Genomic DNA, 5,396 nt, shown 5'->3' on the forward strand with positions numbered 1-5,396 from the left:
TAAAAGCAGTGCTAAGGGGAAGGTTCATAGCATTACAGGCTCACATCAAGAAACAAGAAAAAAGCCAAATAAATAACCTAACTCTACACCTAAAGCAACTAGAGAAGGAAGAAATGAAGAACCCCAGGGTTAGCAGAAGGAAAGAAATCTTAAAAATTAGGGCGGAAATAAATGCAAAAGAAACTAAAGAGACCATAGCAAAACTCAACAAAGCTAAAAGCTGGTTTTTTGAAAAAATAAACAAAATTGACAAACCATTAGCAAGACTTATTAAGAAACAAAGAGAGAAGAACCAAATTAACAAAATTAGAAATGAAAATGGAGAGATCACAACAGACATCACTGAAATACAAAGGATCATAAAAGACTACTACCAGCAGCTCTATGCCAATAAAATGGACAACTTGGATGAAATGGACAAATTCTTAGAAAAGTATAACTTTCCAAAACTGAACCAGGAAGAAATAGAAGATCTTAACAGACCCATCACAAGCAAGGAAATCGAAACTGTAATCAAAAGTCTTCCAGCAAACAAAAGCCCAGGACCAGATGGCTTCACAGCTGAATTCTACCAAAAATTTAGAGAAGTGCTAACACCTATCTTACTCAAACTCTTCCAGAAAACTGCAGATGAAGGTAAACTTCCAAACTCATTCTATGAGGCCACCATCACCCTAATTCCAAAACCAGACAAAGATGCCACAAAAAAAGAAAACTACAGGCCAATATCACTGATGAACATAGATGCAAAAATCCTTAACAAAATTCTAGCAAACAGAATCCAACAACATATTAAAAAAATCATACACCACGACCAAGTGGGCTTTATCCCAGGAATGCAAGGATTCTTTAATATCCGCAAATCAATCAATGTAATACACCACATTAACAAATTGAAAGATAAAAACCATATGATTATCTCAATAGATGCAGAGAAAGCCTTTGACAAAATTCAACACTCATTTATGATTAAAACTCTCCAGAAAGCAGGAATAGAAGGAACATACCTCAACATAATAAAAGCTATATATGACAAACCCACAGCAAGCATCACCCTCAATGGTGAAAAATTGAAAGCATTTCCCCTGAAATCAGGAACAAGACAAGGGTGCCCACCTTCACCACTACTATTCAACATAGTGCTGGAAGTTTTGGCCACAGCAATCAGAGCAGAAAAAGAAGTAAAAGGAATCCAGATAGGAAAGAAGAAGTGAAACTCTCGCTGTTTGCAGATGACATGATCCTCTACATAGAAAACCCTAAAGACTCTTCCAGAAAATTACTAGAGCTAATCAATGAATGTAAAGTTGCAGGATATAAAATTAACACACAGAAATCCCTTGCATTCCTATATACTAACAATGAAAAAACAGAAAGAGAAGTTAAGGAAACAATACCATTCACCATTGCAACAAAAAGAATAAAATACTTAGGAGTATATCTACCTAAAGAAACAAAAGACCTATACATAGAAAACTATAAAACACTGATGAAAGAAATCAAAGAGGACACAAACAGATGGAGAAACATACCGTGTTCATGGATTGGAAGAATCAATATTGTCAAAATGGCTATTCTACCCAAAGCAATCTATAGATTCAATGCAATCCCTATCAAGCTACCAACGGTATTTTTCACAGAACTAGAACAAAGAATTTCACAATTTGTATGGAAATACAAAAAACCTCGAATAGCCAAAGTAATCTTGAGAAAGAAGAATGGAACTGGAGGAATCAACCTGCCTGACTTCAGACTCTACTACAAAGCCACAGTCATCAAGACAGTATGGTACTGGCACAAAGACAGAAATATAGATCAATGGAACAAAATAGAAAGCCCAGAGATAAATCCACTAACCTATGGACACCTTATCTTCGACAAAGGAGGCAAGGATATACAATGGAAAAAAGACAAACTCTTTAACAAGTGGTGCTGGGAAAACTGGTCAACCACTTGTAAAAGAATGAAACTAGAACACTTTCTAACACCATACACAAAAATAAACTCAAAATGGATTAAAGATCTAAATGTAAGACCAGAAAGTATAAAACTCCTAGAGGAGAACATAGGCAAAACACTCTCCGACATAAATCACAGCAAGATCCTCTATGACCCACCTCCCAGAATATTGGAAATAAAAGCAAAACTAAACAAATGGGACCTAATGAAACTTAAAAGCTTTTGCACTACAAAGGAAACTATAAGTAAGGTGAAAAGACAGCCCTCAGATGGGGAGAAAATAATAGCAAATGAAGAAACAAACAAAGGATTAATCTCAAAAATATACAAGCAACTCTTGAAGCTCAATTCCAGAAAAATAAATGACCCAATCAAAAAATGGGCCAAAGAACTAAACAGACATTTCTCCAAAGAAGACATACAGATGGCTAACAAACACATGAAAAGATGCTCAACATCACTCATTATTAGAGAAATGCAAATCAAAACCACAATGAGGTACCATTACACGCCAGTCAGGATGGCTGCTATCCAAAAGTCTACAAGCAATAAATGCTGGAGAGGGTGTGGAGAAAAGGGAACCCTCTTACACTGTTGGTGGGAATGCAGACTAGTACAGCCGCTATGGAAAACAGTGTGGAGATTCCTTAAAAAACTGGAAATAGAACTGCCATATGACCCAGCAATCCCACTTCTGGGCATACACACTGAGGAAACCAGATCTGAAAGAGACACGTGCACTCCAATGTTCATCGCAGCACTGTTTACAATAGCCAGGACATGGAAGCAACCTAGATGCCCATCAGCAGATGAATGAATAAGGAAGCTGTGGTACATATACAGCATGGAATATTACTCAGCCGTTAAAAAGAATTCATTTGAATCAGTTCTAATGAGATGGATGAAACTGGAGCCCATTATACAGAGTGAAGTAAGCCAGAAAGATAAAGAACATTACAGCATACTAACACATATATATGGAATTTAGAAAGATGGTAACGATAACCCTATATGCAAAACAGAAAAAGAGACACAGAAGTAAAGAACAGACTTTTGAACTCTGTGGGAGAAGGTGAGGGTGGGATGTTTTGAAAGAACAGCATGTATATTATCTATGGTGAAACAGATCACCAGCCCAGGTGGGATGCATGAGACAAGTGCTCGGGCCTGGTGCACTGGGAAGACCCAGAGGGATCGGGTAGAGAGGGAGGTGGGAGGGGGGATCGGGATGGGGAATACGTGTAACTCTATGGCTGATTCATATCAATGTATGACAAAACCCACTGAAATGTTGTGAAATAATTAGCCTCCAACTAATAAAATATAAAAAATAAAATAAAATACATTTCTAAAAAAAAAAAAAAAAGACACGTAATTACTAATATTAGAAATAAATTAAATGTAAAAATTTGAAAAGTGAAATTGATTTACCATAACATTCTTCCGAATTTGTAGTCTCCTAAAAAACAAATTATTGTGCCTTAAAATTTTTCTGAATCTCCCCCTACCCTCAAGGGATCAATTCATAACATACTTGTTTTTTTATTCCTTCTTTCCAAGGTACTTTAGGTCTCCATCCTAAGCCATGTATTTTTTCTGACTTCATTGGATATCTCATGTCATTGGTAGGTCTTAGAAAACAAAACAGATTTAAAATGACATTGTGGATATATATTTACAAATTTAAATACTTAAGAGAAATAATAAGCCCATAATTCAAATTTTTTTCTCAAAAATTTTCCCCTGATGATCCCATTATAGAAAATTTATAAAATAAAATATATGTTAAAAACCATCTATAATTCAGATGCCTAACCCTCTGTGGCATATCCTTTACTTATTTCAACCACATATAAACTTGTTAGGACTCTTTATGTTACATGTCCTGGGTCTGGTAGTTTCTAGACATTAGAAATTATATTTTAAAAGACTTCCATAGCAAGATGTTACTATCCCTATGTCACACTCAAGGAAATCTCAGACTTGGAAAGGGTCAATAAACTTTAAGTCACACATGTATTCTTATGACATTTATTATTAGGAAAAAATATTTTAGCAGAAAACTGAAGAGTGAAACTTTTCCAGGTAAGGCCATACATTTATAATCTTATAAGTACCTAAGATTTCAAAACTTTTCTCCAATTCTTTAACTTGTTACTCACCTATCATCAACATAATCAACCCAGTTTTCCATTTCAGACTCTGAATTGGTCTCTTTGATCTGTCAAAAAGGAGAAAACGTTTAAGTCAAATTATAAAATGAGATCAGTGAATAAAAATGGTATTCAACTGATTCAAACAACAAGAAAAACAGCCTCCTCAAAAAAAAAAAAAGAAAAAAAAAAAAAGTGAAAGAGGAGAGTGAAAAAGTTGGCTTAAAGCTCAACATTCAGAAAACTAAGATCACAGCATCTGGTCCCATCACTTCATGGGAAATAGATGCATAAACAGTGGAAACAGTGTCAGATTTTATTTTGGGGGGCTCCAAAATCATTGCAGATGGTGATTGCAGCCATGAAATTAAAAGATTCTTGCTCCTTGGAAGAAAAGTTATGACCTACATAGACAGCTTTTTAAAAAGCAGAGACATTACTTTGCCAACAAAGGTTCGTCTAATCAAAGCTATGGTTTTTCCAGTAGTCATGCATGGATGTGAGAGTTGGACTATAAAGAAAGCTGAGTGCCGAAGAATTGATGCTTTTGAACTGTGGTGTTGGAGAAGACACCAAAGATCCAACCAGTCCATCCTAAGGGAGATCAGTCCTGAATATTCATTGGAAGGACTGATGCTGAAGCTGAAACTCCAATACTTTGGCCACCTGATGTGAAGAGCTGACTCATCGGAAAAGACCCTGATGCTGGGAAAGCTTGAGGGCAGGAGGAGAAGGGGACGACAGAGGATGAGATGGTTGGATAGCATCACCGACTCTGTGGACATGAGTTTGAGCAAGCTCTGGGAGTTGGTGATGGGCAGGGAGGCCTGGTGTGCTGCAGTCCATGGGGTCGCAAACAGTTGGACACGACTGAGCGACTAAACTGACTGATAGGCTAAGGGGATCTGCAATACTTGTTAGCAGGCTGGAGGAAGTTAGTTGGCCAGTAGGCTGTTAACCTTGGACTTAAGCCTCAAAAAAGCAAATCCTCTTCCTTTCCTCTCCAGTTACTTTCACTTTTCCCATCCAGGAGGACCTCAGTGATACTCCATGGACATTTCATATAAGGGAGACAGGATCTCGACCTTGGTGGTGGGTTCCTTCACATCTCATCTGCCCCCTCACTGCTCTCTGGATCCCTTGCTCCTCACTCAGTTTCTAAGCACTGCCTGTTCCTTCTTTGCTCTCCCAGCGAAGTCTAGTTGGATTATTTCCATTCCAAGGTGTAATTTGCCACAAGGTTTTATGGGGAGGACTTGGATGGCTGAAAAATTAAGGACTGCA

At 37.2% G+C, this 5,396-nt stretch overlaps 1 long non-coding RNA gene across 1 annotated transcript; it reads right to left on the reverse strand.

Moving 5' to 3' along the window:
- Positions 1 to 3,504: 3,504 nt before the first annotated feature.
- LOC122696774 lies at positions 3,505 to 4,238 on the reverse strand. Its single transcript, XR_006341856.1, has 2 exons — positions 4,122 to 4,238; positions 3,505 to 3,590 (listed from the first exon to the last, which is right to left on the reverse strand). It is a non-coding gene; the product is annotated as an uncharacterized LOC122696774 (long non-coding RNA).
- Positions 4,239 to 5,396: the final 1,158 nt, after the last annotated feature.

This window comes from Cervus elaphus, chromosome 7, assembly GCF_910594005.1.
Source record: "Cervus elaphus chromosome 7, mCerEla1.1, whole genome shotgun sequence".
Taxonomy (NCBI): Eukaryota; Metazoa; Chordata; class Mammalia; order Artiodactyla; family Cervidae; genus Cervus; species Cervus elaphus.